A 19,802-nucleotide genomic window follows, 5' to 3' on the forward strand; every position below is an offset into this window, starting at 1 on the left:
GAGTGGGGTACGTGTATAACTGGGATTCGCGGGAAGTTTCACACGTGATTGTCCCTGTGCGAGTGGGGTACGTGTATAACTGGGGTTTGTGGGAAGTTTCACACGCGATTGGCCCTGTGCGAGTGGGGTACATGTATAACTGGGGTTCGCGTGAAGTCTCGCACGCGATTGGGTCCGTGTACGTGTATTTCGGGGGTGCGCGGGAACTTCCACACGCGATTGGCCCTGTGCGAGTGGGGTACTTGTATAACTGTGATGCGCGGGAAGTCTCACACGCAATTTGAGCATGGTACATGTATTTCGGGGGTGCGCGTGAAGTTTCACACACGAATGGCCCTGTGCGAGCGGGGTACGTGTATAACTGGGGTTCACGGGAAGTCTCACACGCGATTTGAGCAGGGTACATGTATTTCTTGGGTGCGTGGGGAGTCCTACACGTGAATTGGCAGTGTGGGTCCTCCCAGGTGTTCCCTCTTCACCCTCAACGGCCCCTGCAGGCAGCCCACACCGCAGGGGACTACCCTGCACCCCTGGTCATGTCCCGCAGGCAGCCCATCCACCATGGGCATGCCCCCCAGCCAAGCCACATGTCAGTTTGCACTACTGATCACCAACTCATGTCCCCCTGCACCCCCACCCCCCAGCAGTGCGGGGCACCTGCCAACAGGCCCCCACTCATGTCCCACTCATGTCCCCCTAAACTCCCACCCCCAGCAGTGCGGGGCACCTGCCAGCAGGCCCCCACTCATGTCCCCCTGCGCCCCCACCCCTCAGCAGTGCGGGGCACCTGTCAGCAGGCCCCCACTCATGTCCCCCTACACCCCCACCCCCAGCAGTGCGGGGCACCTGCCAGCAGGCCCCCTCTCATGTCCCCCTGCACCCCCACACCCCAGCAGTGCGGGGCACCTGTCAGCAGGCCCCCACTCATGTCCCACTCTTGTCCCCCTGCACCCCCACCCACCAGCAGTGCGGGGCACCTGCCAGCAGGCCCCTACTCATGTCCCCCTGTACCCCCACCCCCCAGCAGTGCGGGGCACCTGCCAGCAGGCCCCCACTCATGTCCCACTCATGTCCCCCTGCACCCCCACACCCCAGCAATCCGGGGCACCTGCCAGCAGGCCCCAACTCATGTCCCCCTTCACTCCCACCCCCAAGCAGTGCGGGGCTCCTGCCAGCATGCCCCCACTCATGTCCCACTCATGTCCCCCTGCACCCCCACCCCCAGCACTGCGGGGCACCTGCCAGCAGGCCCCCACTCATGCCCCACTCATGTCCCCCCTACACGAAATAAAGATGCACAATCATTGCCCACTTCTACACCAAAAAACCATATGCCGCCACCCCATTCTTGAGACGCAATGATTTCCCAATCCACCCCACACTGACATGCCCATCTCAAGACACAAACCAAAACTCAACTATGTACATCAACACATGTCCATCACACACATACACTGGTTGGCATTGCTTGTGTAAACCCACATTTTCACATGCATCAACCCAATGAGCAAATCCCACACATGGAACTAACATATGTAAATGTATTAAGTACATAAATAAATAAATGAAATGAAAGCATACCAAAATATCAAACATGAAATGAAAAGCATGTGAAAAAGATGAGTGAATGAAAATGATAACCAATCCAAAGAAAATTGAAAGAAAAACAGTCATAACTCTCCCTCCACCAACGCAAATCCAAAGGAAAGGTAAAAAAAATGATATCCATTGTTTCATGTTCATAATGAAAACTAAAAAAGATAAATCAATCCATAGTCCAACTATTTACAATACATTGTCCGGAAAATAAAATCCATTTCTCCATGTCCATAATGAAAAAAATAATTCCAAATGTATCCATGATCAAACTATATACAATCCATGGTCCAAAATAAAAATCCATTAATCCATGTGCACAATTCAAAAAAAGATATCAAATGAATCCATTGTCCAATGATGTAAAGGGTCCATGAGCCCAACCAAACAAATGAAACCTACCTAAGAAACTACCTAAAAATAAAACTATATACAAATGTGTGTGGCATTGTCCATTGACCACAAATAAAAGGAAAAGGAAAAGGAAACCTAACTCTAAAAACTATTTACAATGGCAGCGGGCTAGTCCGACGGCTCACTTTTGGATGTCCCGGGCCAGGGCATCATCGAACTCCCGCTCAATGTCCTGGAGGCGGTCCTCTTCCATGGCCGCGAGGGTTCGCAGGGACGACGACATGTTCTCCTCCAACTCCCTGCGAATTGCCTCGAGGCACTCGTCCTGCCTCAGGGCCCTCCGCATGGAGTTCTCCGCCCTGACCATTGTGAGCCGTGCCTCTTCCGCCCGCTGCCGCTCTGCATCTATGGCGTGGCCCAACCGCTGCCACACGGAAGATACTTGAAATCCAGGGTCCTCCTGCCCTATGGCCGATGCCTGCCCCTCCGATGTTGAAGGCCCCGAGCCATCATGGCTCCCACCTTGTTGCTGCTGATGCTGTGCCTCTGCCTGTGCCCTGGCTATTGCTGCCTGCACATCCTCCTCCGGCTGGGGTGCAGTTGTTGAGGTGGCCACCCCTGCTGGACGTCCGACTCCCGACTGTGGCAGGGATGTGTCCTCCACCAGCCTGGCCGCAGGGTCAGAGGCAGCTCCACAGGGTACCCAGGTGATACATGGGTGGGAAGATGGCATGGAGGACGACTGGCGCATTGGGGGTTCAGGTGAGGAGGGGGTCGGAACAAGGTCCAGCAAATGGAGGAATCCGACCCTGGTGAGCTGTCCCAGTAGGTCAACGCGGTCAACGAGCCATTCGAGATGACGTGCAGTCTCCACATGAAAAGACTGCAGGTCACCTCGCATGGCCCGTTGACGCAACGCCACCCCACCCAGGACAGGCTCAACCCGGTCCCGGATAGCCAGTTGCTGTGCACTCATCCCCTCCCTGAACACGGGTCTGGACGTAGGCATCCCGGCTGGAGCCAGATGATGCAGTGACAGGATCAGGGACAGGATTGCACACAGGCACTTCCGCGGCGGCCTGTGCAGCCTCCTGTCCCTGGTCCTGCACTGCACCACTAGCACCAGTGGAATCCCCACCTCAAGACCCCCTGTGTGTCCCTTCCACGGCCTCCTCCTCCACCAAACCCCCCACCAACCTGGATGACTCCATGCCATCTTCCTCCATAGGACCCTGTGTCGGGTCTCAGCTGCCCCTCTGCTGCCGAGGAGTCCACCTCCAACCTCCACCTCTTGGACCTACCCTCAGCAGCTGCGGCCTGGGACACGGCACCAGACTCCTCACTCCCCGACGAGATGACAATCTGGTAGGGGAGCCAGACCTTGCGTCTCCGGCTGGTGGTGCAATCCCTGCTGCTGTGCTCCACAGCACCCTCTTCGCCCTCTTCATCAGTCGAAGCTGCAGACAAGGAGAGATAAAACTCAGGCATCAGGGCACAGTACATTGGATTGATACACACATGACAGTTGTACATGAGTGGCATAGTCAAAATTCAGACACAGCATCACACTCCACGACACACATGTCATTTTAACTCACACACATGAGCATTTCCACAGCAATATTGCACCAGGCAGCAGCATCCATACACATTCAACAGCATGTACAGCCAAAGGTGAGCCAGACATCACATGAAACAAAGGGAGTGCACTAGACATGCACACGCCACCACACTTACATGCATGTGTACATATCCAACTGTCGCAGTGATGAGATCGTCATACATGTCACATCTGACATTCAGCCTTCTACATATCAGTGTCACGTGCATCCATGTTGCATCACAGTTGCACATTTGTCAAATACACATACATGCACATGTACACAGTGCAGATACATGCATAATGAACCAACATCCATGCCACAACCATGCCAATGTACATACACAGAAATTCAAACATGTGTGCTCCCACACCTGCATTTGCCCAGCATACTTACCAACACATACACCATCGATGTGTCTCACACCTGAGAGGACTCACATGTGGCAGCCTCATGCCCATGTTCATACACATCCCTACATGGCCCTACAAAAACACATGTGCAACCTGCACACTACAGGCACACCACGACATGCACATCGTCCAATCACCATGCATGTACACTTACCGCTCGACTCCAGACGGGTCTGCCTCTCAAGGATCTGGACGTAGAGCTCTGGGCATATGTGTTCCAGGACCCTCATTTGGTGGTCTGACAGCTGGACCCGGCGCCCCTTGGCATCCGCTGCCTTAGCGAGGCGCCGGGTCTTGTTGAGGGTCCTGGACCTGAAGTCCTCCCAGCGCTTCTTGACATGATGTAAGTCGCAGACTGCCACCCCCTCTGCGTTGATGGCAGTCACGATGTCCATCCAGATCCTTGTCCGTCCTTCCTTGTCGGCGCACAAACCTCCAAAGAGGGCATCATACTGCCCCAGGACTTGCTCCACCAGGACACCAACTTCCCTGGCACTGAAGCTGGTGGCCCTCTGCTTCTCTGGCTGGGGGTTGCCAGTGGTGCCAGATGGTGTTGTGCCCGACATGGCAACCCCAGAGGCAGGAGTGGGTGGGCAACTGGGTCCTGGGGCTGGGCTTTGGAGCAATGGTATCCCAGTCGGGAGTCTTCGGTTCCAGCAAGGGTGGTCACAGCAACTGCACCCCTGGCTGACGTGCAGGCAGCAAATAGCAGGGCACGTGGGCAGCAGGCAGTCAGGCAGCAGCAGATGGTAGATGGGAGCATGCTCGGGGCTCTGGGGGGCAGTAAATCGGCCTTCTGGGCAGGAGCGTGGTCTTCCGTGTGTTGTTGCGTGGCCAGTTTGATACGGAATGATTTGGCACGTGAAAATCTTGCACCTAAGCGCGTAATTCGAGGAAAGCCCCTTTGCGCGAAAGCGCATCAGCACACGTATGCAGTTTCATTGGACCAAAGGCCCTTAGCGCGTAAGCGCTTCTGTGACGTGACCTGCACGGGCGTTTCCCTCGTGACGTGGCATCGCGCGTGGAAAAACTGCACGTCCACGTTTGGATGCATGTATTCCGAGGAAAGGGCCTATGCGCGTAAGTGACGTGATGCGTGCAGGCATTTCCATCAACACGGGTGCATGTTCATCATACAAGTCCAAAAAATGCATGTCCGAGTGTCAGCTCATGTAATTGGAGGAAAGGGCCTTAGCCCGTACACGCGTATGTGACGTGTACTTGTGGGCCAGTTTAAAAGCTACGTGTCGGACGCCATTTCCTTGTACGTGCTTTTCGTGGAGAGCGAGTGGGTGAATTCTGTACTTCTTGTCGGTTCACACGCGATTACTTCACAGCGTTTCAAGTTTGTACTCCCTGTTACCTCTGACAGCTTTTTTCTGATTTTTTGTTGGGCCTGTTTCCTTAAACAGCGTTCACTTCTTCTTTTGGCGGGGTGTTGCCATGTTCTTTTTCCAGGCAGACGGTGAGTCGCGCACGTATTTACCAACTGTGCTTGCCCCGTGTGTCGCGTACCCCTTCAGAGGTCTTTGTAGGCTGCGTGTATTACGCGTACACTTATTTTTGTGTTTCTGGGTGCCACAGCGTAGTGCGGGTAAATTTTTTCACGCATGTGGCCTACGAGGGGTTGCGTTTACGTTATTTTTTGATTTTGGGCTGCCATTGCATTGCGTGACCCGTCATCTTCCCCCATGGGTCACAGACAGCCTTATTAGAGCACTAGGGTACGAATTCCATCTAGTACCCTACCCCTTTGACCCCAATTGCCCAGGACAATTGTTTACTGCAACTCCCATACGCACAACAACATCAGTGCAATGGTTGGGAGGTGACCAAGCGGTAAGGGAGGCAAAGGGGGCCGACCTTCGAAAGGTGGCTGTGGTGGGCGTGATAGGGAACGTGGCTGGGATTTGCAGGGAGCCCCTATACTCCCATGTGTGGAGGACCAATCAGGGACACCCATGCCTCCCCCACCATGGTTGAGGGAAACATGGCTGACACCATCCCAGCTCAGCCCTTGTTGGACCAGCCCATTGTGGCACCTGACCTGGCACAGGATGACTCCCAGGCTGACTTCCAGGTCAGCAAGTCTAGGCCACGTGTGGCGCTGCAAGTTGTTGTCACCAAGCAACGTCGATCTGGGGCAGCTATGTCATCTGCTGCCCCGAGTAGGCAGGGTGGGGAGGCTGCATGGGCAGCTGCAGCTCCATCCGCCCCAGCTCTGACTCTCCCAGCCAGGACAGTGTCAGTCCAGGTCCATCAAACTGACGTTCCCCCTGCCAACATTACCCTGCAACCAATGCCTGCAACAAGACCTATGGTCATTGTGCATTCCCACACTCCTACTACCCAGTCCACCGGTGCTTCTGCACCTACTGACCAGAGCGGCGTAAGCCACTCTGGCTCCGCTCAACCTTTAAAGAAGAGGAAGAAGGGTGCTCTGGCACAACAGGCTGAGACCCCAGACACAGCTACACACTCCGGCATGTCAAGGAAGCCTTGCTTTAATGACCCGGAACTTGATGCACTTGTGTCCTATGTGTCGGCACATAGCCACGAAATGCTGGTGACTGCAGGGTCCAAGACCACAACTGATCAACGTAAGGCACACTGGCGGATCATCACCGACAGCATAAGTGCCCTTGGATTTGTGAGGCGCACAGCTGATGATTGCTGCAAGCAGTGGAATGACCTGAAACACAGAGCAAAGAACAAGCTGGCCTCAAATCATGCCGCTACTCTGGTGACTGGCGGTGGGTCTCCACCAGAGGACAACAAACTCATTGAACATGAGTCTGTTGCTGGGGCTTTCATCACAGAGGAACAGATCCAAGGCGTGGGAGAACTACCTGATTACGATGCATTGTCCAGTGAGTGCCCATGTGTGTGTGTGTAATCCATGTGTATATTATTTGGGTGACGGGTTCAGATTCAGTTCCAGGTGAGGGTGTGTGCACCTGAGTGGTATGGGTCACCCATGTGCTTCCTCCCATACATTCATGTGCCTTGGATTTGGGTATGACTGTATCCCTTCTGTCCACAGTTGCCTATTAAGCCCACATTTGTGCACTTTACCTTGAACTGTTGTCTTGCAACTACATTGGTCTGATTTAGTAAGTCTTCATTCATGCTGATTGTTTGCACTCTCCCCTTTTTGCTAGACAATTTTATGCCCTATTGCGACATATGTGATATGCTTTGGTCATTGTTTACAGGCCACACTGGGGCACTATTATTACCTGGTTATGTTAATGATTACACCATTCAGGCTGATGGAGTATTGGCCTGCATAAAAATTATTATAAGGGGCTGTTTGCATGTGGAACATGACAGATGTTTCCTGTGATGTCAAAGTGACCAACCTTTGATCAGCCCACAATGACAGTATTTTTGGACACTGGATGTGTTTCAGTGTGTGGCACACGCATATTTTGAAACACTATTCAGCATTAATCTTCTCATCATGTCGATGTCACATGGATGTGTGACAGTACTCAATCACTGACATATTGCTATAGCTTTGTACTTTACTGTGGATATGCTACATGACATCTGTGTGGTGGCATGTGTCATGTATGTGTATTGGACATGCCACTCACAGCCTGATGTGTGATGCCTGTGCTACCCAACATGCTAAAAATGTGTTGCTTTTCCATCTTGCTCTCCCCAGTGTCTGCCTTTTTGACTCCACTTCCAACTCTTTGATAGTGCATGCGTGGCAGGGTTACAGTCATGTGAGACATGTGTTGATCATGTACTGGATCTGTTGCTTGTCACGGCCTATGTGTGTGCCATGGTGCTCATGCCTGTTTCCAATTGTTGTCTTTCATGTTTTTGCAGGTGATGACGGACTTGATGCTGTTGAAGTTAAGGAGATGGTGCAGACCCAGGAGGAATCTCTGGCACGACCGGGCACCAGTGGGGGACGTGGTGTGGTGGTGGGTGAGAAACCAATGTTACTGCAGGCCATACTCTCCAGGGGTGTCTCTGGGTGCACCTCGCCAGACCTCTATTCGGGTGCTGAATCGGATGATGAGACTTCTGTGCCGTCGCAGGTAAGTGTTTCTGGCAGGGATTCTGTTCTGTCCAACCCACCTGCACCAGGGGGAGAACCCTCTATGGGGATGTCAGTGTTGGTAGGTCCGCCTTTGGCGGTTACATATGCAAGGTCACACTCCACAGCATCTGATCCTGTTCCTGGGCCAGCAGATCCGAGGGGGAATGCAGTCCTGCAGCCTCAGGCAGTGCCAGCACAGCAAGGTGCAGATCGCCTAGCCCCAAACAGGTGTGGTGCCCGTCGACACAGTGGCCGTGCGCCACCAGGCAATACTGTATGGGAAAACTCCATGTACGGTATTGCAACCCAACAGGCAGCATCAGAAGAAATGATGGCTCAGGGAATGGAGAGGGTGGCCACTTCCATTATCCCCCCTGAAAGGCAGATGGAGCAACAACAGCAGGCAACAGACTCCATTTGCCAATCACACAGGGAAGACATGTTGGCGTCCAACAGGGACCGACGGGCAGCACTGGAGACTCTGCGCCAATCGATATCAATAGAGTCCCAGGCCCACAGGGAAGCCCTGAGGGAAGAACTACATACCCTCAGGCAGACTCTGGTTGACCTTGGGGCTTCCACTAATCTTAGGGCAGAACAGCAGCTGAGCAGCTCACATGTTCGCTCTCAGCTGAGATGCAGGCAACACGTGAGGAAATCCGGGCATCACGCGAGGCCATGCTTGCAGAAATGCATGCAACCCGTGAGGTGGTGCATGGGGATCTCCGCACTTTGATCCTCCAGAATCAGACCTTGCAGACCCGCATGCTTGCTGCCATTGAGGACCATACCAGGGCTTTACGTGGGCTGCCTCCCATAATGCCACCACCTCCTGATGCAGCAGCAGAGGCTGAAGAGAGCGACAGCTGTTCTCCCACAAATGCATAGCCATGCAGGCCATGAGCCCAAGGAGGTATTTATTTTTCTTGCAAAATCCACGCATGTGGGTCTTGGTGTGTACCCTGTCCTCGAACCTCCAGGGTGGCCTCCCCCACTCCCCTCCCCCCACATGGCCATTTTTTTTTTTTTTTTTTTTTTTTTACAGTGTGTTACCTTGTGTGACTCCCATGGGCATCCACTGTATTCTGGCTGGGCACATGCAGGCTTGTCCTGAGTTTGGGTTAGATGCTTGAGTTTGTGAGACACACACCCCTCCTGCTTCCCGTTTCCATGGGCTTGCAAAGGGTGTGCCCAAGTGACAGTGAATTACACAGTGACATTGGGCTCCCATGAGCTGTGTGGGCAGTCTGTAGTCAATACTGTGTATACATTCCTAGTGGATATTGTTGTTGTATTGTACACTGCATGGCTTATTGATATGTGCTTGTGCATCCATGTCTTCTTCCTAATTTGCAGGTTCATTCCTCATGTGTTCACATGGCCATCTACTTTGGAGATGGAGTTCATGTTGTATGCAGTACACTTACACATTTGCGTGGCAGCAACACAGTACAGTTGGAAGGGGTCGATGTGCTGGCATTATCAGGTTGTATGGCTACCACTACTTTAACTTAATACTGTCATTTTTTTGCTATTTTTGATGTGTTGCTGCATTGTATTGTTGGTAAGTATTTGGTCATGTGTGTTGTTTGGTCTACATTACTGGGAGCATATTGGGTGTGGGCACTTTCCATTAGGGAGAGTGTACTTTGTGACACTTGTGTCAGGTTTTGTGCATTGCTTTGTTTGCTTTCACATTGCATGACATGCCATGGTGTGTTTGGTGGTGGAGCTGGGGAGGGGTTGGGTGACATGGCGCTGTTCTCATGTCGTATTTTGCAAGGGGGTAATGAGTTTTTCAGCATAGATCTATGTCATTTGATGACACAACATTGGTGGTGTTTGGGGGTAGGGATGCACACAATGTAACAGTTCCAGGTGACCAATCTCAGGCTGGTATGGTTGTGACAGTTGACTGTCCCTTATGTCATCATCATTGATTGTCAGCTGGTATGTGCCAGGGCAGTGTGCACTCCAAAGGGGTGTGATTTTATGTGAAGTCATTAGCCACCAGCTGCATACGGACTGCCTCACCACATGCCCTTTCCCCTCCCATGCGCAGCGGGCGTGCATGTGGTTGGGGATGTGGGGGCACCACCATGTCCACCCGGCAGGCCCCAGCGTGTTGCAACGTTGTGCAGGACACATGCTGCCACTATGATCCTGCACACTACTGGGGGCGCGTATAGCAGCTGCCCACCAGAGCGGTCAAGGGAGCAAAAGCGTGACTTGAGCACTCCAAATGTGCGCTCCACTATGCCCCGGGTTGCAATATGGGCTGTGTTGTATCTTACCTCAGGTGGCGTGGTGGGGTTCCGAATTGGCGTCATCATCATGTGGGTGCTCAGAGGGTAGGCACTGTCCCCTGGGGAGGTGGTGATGGGTATCATTAGTGGGGTTGTGACATTACTCAGTATCTGACATGCATGCATGTGCAGTGGCATTTATACTCACCAAGCAGCCATGTATCGCCATGCCGCCCAGCTTCTAGGTCCCGGTTTAGGGTTGAAACTGTCGTGGGTGGACCCTGGATAGTTGGCATATACTGAGGTGTTGATTCCCTTGGCATTGCATCCTACCTGCACATTGATGGAATGCCAGTGCTTGTGGTTTCTGTAGATGTGCTTGGTTGCCCTGGGAGAACGTAGAGCCACATGGGTGCAGTCAATGGCACCTAGCACTTTGGGGAAGTGTGCCACCCCGTAAAAATCCTGGATGGCAGCCTGCCTTTCTGCAGGTGTTCTGGGCAGGTATATGTGCCTGCGGACTGAGGGGCATGCAGTCATGATGGCCAACACCTGGTGCAGGCAGCGTGAATGCGTGGCCTGTGACACCCCCCCCACTATGGCAGTTGTCTGCTAAAATGATCCAGTGGCCAAGAAGTGCAGTACATTAAAGCCCTTCTCCAGGGGGCTGAGTGCTTGGGAGCACAGGGTGGGTGATGTGAGGTCATCCTCCTACTCACTCACCAGGTTGAGTATTATGTGAGGTGGAAACCTGTACCTCCCATACACCTGGTAATCAGGCATCCCAAAAAGGCTGGTTCTGGGTGTAAAAATTCTGGGCCTGACTATCCTCCTCCTCCTCCTGCGGTATCCCACGACCACTGCTGCTAGGAACGGTATATTCATCCTGGTCTGAGCTTGTTTGTTGTTTGCGCGCACTTTTATGCTGCGCGGGTCCACGTACGCCTTGTTCCTGCTGGCGTACGTGTTTCCGGATTAGCGCGTCTTTTTTGGCGCACGCGTTGGCCCCGTTCGATTCCATAAATACGTGTTGTAGGCGAGCGTGTGGGCGTTCCGTGCACTTGCCTCCTGTACTTGCCCCGTGATGCCCACATTTTCACGCGTTGTTCCCCATTCCACATGTCACGCCCCGTGTTACGCCTACTTTTATTATGTGCGCTTTCGCTGTGCGCTTAGCGCACGCTGTTTGAAGACGTGTGCGCCAGTGTGCGCCAAGCAGGATTTTAGCACACATCCATGGATTTCCATGCGCACGGACTTCCATGAATCGCTGTGCGTGGGTTTCGCTGCGATTTTCGCACTGGCACTGCGATTCGCACGCTTTCGCACGCTTGCGCTGAAATTTTCAGCGCACATTATTTCCATGAATCGGCCTGATAAACTTTACGCAGTACAAAACAATTTTGCACAATGAACAGCAGCATGAAGAAGAACTCCAGGCCCAACTAGATAAGGACAATGCTGACAGTAGTCAACCTTCTGTAACACGAAGTCAAGAACCACTGGGACAGCCACTAATAGCAAATGAGGCAGAATTAGCTATGACATAAGTGGAGAACACCATGTGTCACTATGAAAAAAATACAGAAGACTTAACTGTACTACAATCAAAACTGAACAAAGAGCAGCACACCATTTTTCAAGAAGTAACAAAAGAAATTGCACATGGTGTACAACATGAAAATAAAGAATGTGCCTGCCAAAATTACAAACCTATACTACGATATGTCAGTGGTGAAGCTGGTTCAGGCAAAGCATTCTTAATCAAAATCATCTCCATGACCTTCTCAAGTCCTTCTTTCATTGCAAATTGCAAAGAAATTCCAGACACATGTCCTAAACTGTTCCCTCCACAATGAATTATAATTATGTCTGGATGATGCTCTGTCTCTAAAGTAGCACAGAGAGGTACCAGGTCCAGCCACTTCATTCCACGAACTCCATGACAGTGCAATTCCACATGAGGAAATCCAAGATATGCAGCTACTCCACATCGTTCAGCATGCACCTCGAACCAATGTATCCATGAGTCTCCCAAAATCCAGATAATCTGTTTTCAGAAACACACAGCAATAGCTATCTGTTCTTCTCTCAGGAAAAGGATTTTGTGACAAAATCTCTCCTTACACAACATACTCAGTAAACTTTACTGACCATCCGTACCTCTGCTCATTCTCATTTGCATGCCACTCCACCCCAAAATCCCTGTATGTAATATGTGCTGTCTGTAGACTACCGCCATGTCCGCGGACATATCGAAAATCTGAGCGTGGTGAATGTACATTTAAATAGTGTGCCCCATTTCACCTTTGAGGTGGGCTCTGAAAAGATCAGTTTTTTTTTTTTTTGCAGATGCCTGACAGACACCTGTTATTTAGTATTTTTTTGGGAATTTTTTCTTTTTACTTTACAACTAAAATCTTCACATAACCTTCTCCAAAGCAACACTTACATTCCCAAACAGCATGGCATTTCCCAAAAAAGATAAAGAAATGCCATCTTCTTCAAAACAAACAGCATTACACAAATCAATATTCTCATTATTACCGAAAAACATACCAGCTCTAAGCATGAAAGCACACATGCCTCGATTGATTGCACACCTAGCAATGTTTTACTGAGGAAAAAAAACAGAACTATTGTCCCATATTGCCCTAGCTAGTAATGCAGAAAAAATTACTTTCGCATTTGGAAGGATGTTCATTACTGCTTTAACCAACTGTTCCAAATCTGCCAATAAAGTAGGTGCACTGACATTGCCCAAATGGAAGGCACCATAGTGCAAATCTGCCAGATGGGGACTGTTCATCCTGCGCATATCTTCACAAACTTGCAGAATTCCCTCTACATTGCAATCAGGCACAGCGCTCCACACCACCTCCACTCCTTTAACATCGAAATTGTTTGCCACATGCCTGCATCGAGCATAGTGCTGTAAACCATGGACAAACATATCTACGAGCACCAACACCCTGATTTTTTCCACCTCTGCCATCTTCACTACACACACTCTCTTCCTACACAAATCCACAACATCAACATCTGATTGGCTGATCCCTAGAGTCCCCTTTCCATACCGGATTTGCTGGAAAACCCTGGATGTGGCAACCCTACCCACGGACAGCCGCGGTGTCAGCGCGGCACGTAACTCTTAGCCAGCCCTTCTACCCTTTCCACATCACTCTCGGTGCCATTCCCTCATTGGATACAGCTAAGCAGTCACACATCCATCCACCAAACACATCCAAGACCTCTACATCTAACTCCATCATCAGAGGTCCGCACTTCAAATGTACTGTTGATCACTCTGAGTACAAGTCTCATATCATTGAAGCACCTACTACAAAAACTACCCTACAAGTCTCAAAGATTACTACTTATAGCTGCATTCATATCCACATACATGAATACAAACTACAGGTATGCATATTTTATTCACAGTACATGTATCAGTGTTATGAATCCATATAAACAGAGTAATGCCACTAAACCTGTATAGCCTATACATACATGCCAACCCTCCCGATTTAAGCGCGAGACTCCCGATTTTTTACTGAAAATTGCACCATTTTTTACTGTCTCCCGCAAAACCTATATATACATGCCAACCTTCCCGATTTAGGCGCGAGACTCCCGTTTTTTCATTGAAAAATTGCACTATTTTTTACTGTCTCCCGCCTAAATTAATGCTGATCCCAATGCAATCCTATGAGAAAAATAAATGTTCCCGATTGCTGTGGTGAAATCTCCCTTTCAGGTGCTCCCGATTGTTGGCATGTCTACCTATAAAATGAATTTATTGAAATGTTTCCCATCTACTATAATCAAATGTCAATTCCAAACCTGTCTGCTATCTACAACACACCTTTATAAAACCAAATGAATTTCATGGACTTAAAATTCAACTCATTTGCAAAAAATGTCGAACTAACATTTTGTAAATAAAATATAAAGACTGCACATAGTCAAATGAAATGCATGCATACACTATGTTCAGATATCAAACAAGAATACTACCACAAAATTATAAAAATCACGTCTACATTAACATCAGTGCTATAAACACACAAAATTACTAACTTCTTTCTTTAATAATTGCAGTGAGAACCACTCTCCTGATAAATCAACAGCATCTGAACTACAAACAACATATCCACACAAAAAAAGAGTAAGTACAATACTACCTTAATATTCTTACTCTTCCTCAAACACACTGTGTGGTTCATTCATGTAATTTGCGCACCAAAAAAACCCAGCGATTTCTGAACCATTATGCTCACAAATCCCCATTTATTAAACAAAGATTAGCAGACAGAATGGCACACAAATCCCCGTTTTTATGGAACACAAATAACATACTCAACCCTTAGAAAGTTAGTACTACAAAACAAAGAACTGTTTTAATTTTATACCATTAGATTTACTATTAGATTTACTATTAATGCTTCTTCTCTCTACTAGCTCACTTTCTACTCTCATCTGAACTGCAGTTTAGTAACACACAAATAGAAGAATAGCCTTCCCAACTAATTGTAACTGCCCAATGCACAATCACACACCACCACATACATCTTTCCCATCATACTCAGACACTCATGCACACAGCACATATACATTGCAGAACGGGCCAACCCATACCTTCTTTTTTTTTCAACAGACCCCAAAGAATGCCTACCAAAAAGCAAGTCCGTAGAAAGCAACGCAGAAATAGAGCAAATGAAAATAAAAGTGTCCAAAATAAGCATCCATCTCTACCAGAGTTTGTATAAAACATTCAAACAAAACAGCTAATACAGTCATTTAGCGAAACAAAACAAGCTTCCACTACAAAAACTTTGCCTCCTCTATCAAAATGTAAAACAAAACAAAAATGCTTAACAAGAATTTGGCTACCCCTACTGCTAAAACGGCTCCTATAAATTTTGATATACTAGCAAGTAACCATACCAAAAAAAGTATTTTAGCAAAAATGTTCCACCACAAAGTCCTTCAGAATCTTATAAAAACAGGAGACAAATCATGAACAACCCTTCAAACCTACCGTAGAAAATTAATCTTAGAAGCTTTAATAGACAGTGCAATCCTTCTCAAAAGAAATTTATTCATTTTAGTGTTAAACAGAATGAAAGCAATAACAAAACTAACTACTAAATTACAAACAAACTTCTCAATAAATGAAATGTCAACAAAAATAACTTCTTAAATATATGTGGAGGTGAATGGAGTCACACCACGAGCACAGAACCATATTTTAATGAAAAAGCATACAAACAAAACCAAACAAACACTATTGCCATCAATAGCAGTGGACGAGGTTATGAAAAAATGAATAATACCATAATGGAACAAAAAATACTGCTTACAAAAATATCCCCAGAAAACTCAGAATTACCTCTCCATTCGACTGAACCAGAATGTCCAGTATACAAATGGCCATGCACGTCAATGTGTAACATTCCCAAAAAATCTTTCAAATCTTTATGCCAGTTCCTCAATCAATATGTGGATGGGAAAGACAAAATCAAAATGAAAGTGCTGCAAAATATGAATACCTGTCCAGTGCGCAAATACACAGCACTACAAAGACATGTATTAGCCTGCATTTCAGGACCTATCTGCAAAAGCACCTTCCATCATTTCAAAATGATATCAACACATCATTCAACTATAAGAAATCTAGTCTACAAACTGTACTATGCTAAAAGTCCTGCTTTAGCACTAGCCAATTTAAATAACACTCTTCTACATGGTACACCCAAAGACCTACTCAAAGAAATCGATCATATCCAGAGAAAATATTGTGGAAGTGAAAGCCACTTACGAAATGCAATAGCTTTACAACAAACTAGCAACAATTCTGCACATATCAACCGTCTACTACACACATACAAAAAATAAATACTAAAATTTAAAAGTACAACCGCTGAAGTACCAAACCATGTGTGTGTGTGTTGCCACAGAACTTTTTATAAAAGTAACACAAAAACTATAGGCATAACATAGAAAATAGAAGACAATGAAGATTCCAAATGGTTTAAATTAGCTCTCTACCTTATAGCAGAAAACAAATACGAAATAACTGACCCCTTAATACTTTGCAGTTACTGCACTACAAAACTTGACAACAACCAAACTCCTTCACGTGCTATCACAAATAACTTGGAATTACTCCCACTACCAAAACCCCTGCAACAACTCAATTTATATGAGAGCATCATAATTCAAACAGTGCACCCATTTCAAGCAATAATACGCCTTCAACCAAAAACAGCTAAATTACCTCCCTCTGAATTGGTGAAAGGGCTTGTGGCAAAGTAGGTTATTTACCATTAGATCTGAAAGAAAATGTGCACACTCTGGGAGTGCAACGTCCAAAAGAGCAATCTTTAATTGTCTTAGTAAATGGTGTACCAACAAAAGACAAACATAATTGGCAACAACTTACATAACGTTAGGCAATCCTTGCAATATCTAAAAGACAATAATGAATACTACAAAGAAATACATATTGAAGAAAACTTAAGGGAAATAATTGAAATAATTCGAGATTCACCAGAAACTGGTCAATTTGAACTTCTAGATCCTACTACAGTATCCAATATTTTAGACCATTATACAATTCATCCATTACACTCTAATGACACCATAGATGATGCACTAGAAACGTACCAAATGAGACAAACCAAAGGATCACCAATCAGCATATGGGAAAAAAGTATAGAAGCACATGCTTTTCCTCTACTCTTTCCTACTGGCAAAGGAGGAAGGTAAAATGATAGACCCACTCAGATAACAGCACCATAATACTGCTTGTTAAGAATGTATTCTGAAGATCCCAGATTTAGACAAAATGTGGAATACATTTTCCACCTACTCTTTGAAAGTGAACTAGCAACTCTATGTTACAGAGTTGCACACATATTGAAATCAGGAACCCACTTTCAAAATATGTCAGCTACGCAATTAATACAAAAAGTGCAAGAAAAAGATGAGGTTTTACAATCAAGCATTACAGATCTGTTAGCAAACATGCATGGTACAAAAGAGTACTAGTTCCGACATCACAGAAATGCACGTTGTATGATAAGAAATCTTTTCCCACCCACTTGGTTTGTTACATTAAGTTGTGCAGAATATGCATGGAAAGATTTACATGATTTCTTACGCATATCAACCAAAAACAAAACAAACATAGATATACTAACACCTGCAGAAGTTTGCCCTCTAGATCCTGTTAATGTTTCAAGATATTTCCAATGCACAGAAAAAAGGGGGGGAATCCCAAAATTACTACTAAAGTAGTAGCTCTGACTTTTATTGGGTGGGATAATATTTTAGACATAGGAGGTATTTAGCTCATCTCACACATTCTACTGTCAGTATACATTAAATCAATGCTGTAGGTATTACACATTTCATCATTTATTAGTATTCAATTATTTTAAGAAAAATACAATTCAACATTTAAAAAAAAAAGTTTTTTTGATGGGAGAATCCCATTCAGTTCACATAGTAAAACAGTTACACACCGTCTAAAAACAGGCAATTTAGTTTATGACACATAGGTTATAGTATGATCTGATAGCAAATATCTAGCACGCTGAACATAGGTTGTATGATCTCTGCAGGAGCTAGTTGCTACCTTGCCCTGATCTACTGTACCCTATTGAGGGGTAATTCTTTTATACTAACTAGTAGATGTTAAACTAGTTAGGGAAGACTCGACGTGTTTCGGTTCTCCGATTGTTCTCGGAACTTTCTGAAGGAGTAGTGTCACTGTATCTAAATAATTACAGTAAAAAACAGTATCAACAGGAAATGTTTTCAATACATTTAACATAGGTTGATAGTTCCTGTTGGCAGTATAAAATTGTGCTACCTACAGCATTGATTTAATGTATACTGACTGTAGAATGTGTGAGATGAGCTAACTACCTCCTATGTCTAAAAAAAAAATCAAGATATTTCCATCATCGTTTCATTGCTATGCTGTACTTTATTTGTAATTAAACTGTTCTTCACCTCAGAGAAGTGCAACACTTCTTTTGGAGAAAAGAATACCAAGCCAGAGGAGCACCACATATCCACATGCTTTTATGGATTAAAGATGCTCCTAAATTTGGTCAAGACAGTGATTCCACTGTTTTACAGTTCATCGAAAAATATGTCACTTGTGAAATTCCATCGAAAGCAACAAATAGTGACCTTCATGCACAAATTGTACAATTTCAAAGACACAAATGTGGCAAATATTGTCGTCGCAAATACATCGCAAAGAAAATGTGCACACTCTGGGAGTGCAACGTTCAAAAGAGCAATCTTTAATTGTCTTAGTAAACGGTGTACCAACAAAAGACAAACATAATTGGCAACAACTTACTTAAAGTTAGGCAATCCTTGCAATATCTAAAAGACAATAATGAATACTACAAAGAAATACATATTGAAGAAAACTTAAGGGAAACAATTGAAATAATTCAAGAGTCACCAGAAACTGGTCAATTTGAACTTCTAGATCCTACTACAGTATCCAATATTTTAGACCATTATACAATTCATCCATTACACTCTAATGACACCATAGATGATGCACTAGAAACGTACCAAATGAGACAAACCAAAGGATCACCAATCAGCATATGGGAAAAAAGTATAGAAGCACATGCTTTTCCTCTACTCTTTCCTACTGGCAAAGGAGGAAGGTAAAATGATAGACCCACTCAGATAACAGCACCAGAATACTGCTTGTTACGAATGTATTCTGAAGATCCCAGATTTAGACAAAATGTATAATACATTTTCCACCTACTCTTTGAAAGTGAACTAGCAACTCTATGTTACAGAGTTGCACACATATTGAAATCAGGAACCCACTTTCAAAATATGTCAGCTACGCAATTGATACAAAAAGTGCAAGAAAAAGATGAGGTTTTACAATCAAGCATTACAGATCTGTTAGCAAACATGCATGGTACAAAAGAGTACTAGTTCCGACATCACAGAAATTTATGTTGTATGATAAGAAATCTTTTCCCACCCACTTGGTTTGTTACATTAAGTTGTGCAGAATATGCATGGAAAGATTTACATGATTTCTTACGCATATCAACCAAAAACAAAACAAACATAGATATACTAACACCTGCAGAAGTTTGCCCTCTAGATCCTGTTAATGTTTCAAGATATTTCCAATGCACAGAAAAAAGGGGGGGGAATCCCAATATTACTACTAAAGTAGTAGCTCTAACTTTTATTGGGTGGGATAATATTTTAGACATAGGAGGTATTTAGCTCATCTCACACATTCTACTGTCAGTATACATTAAATCAATGCTGTAGGTATTACACATTTCATCATTTATTAGTTTTCAATTATTTTAAGAAAAATACAATTCAACATTTAAAAAAAAAAGTTTTTTTGATGGGAGAATCCCATTCAGTTCACATAGTAAAACAGTTACACACCGTCTAAAAACAGGCAATTTAGTTTATGACACATAGGTTATAGTATGAACTGATAGCAAATATCTAGCAG

Source organism: Ambystoma mexicanum, chromosome 11 (assembly GCF_040938575.1).
Source record: "Ambystoma mexicanum isolate Mex_15411 chromosome 11, UKY_AmexF1_1, whole genome shotgun sequence".
NCBI classification, from domain to species: domain Eukaryota; kingdom Metazoa; phylum Chordata; class Amphibia; order Caudata; family Ambystomatidae; genus Ambystoma; species Ambystoma mexicanum.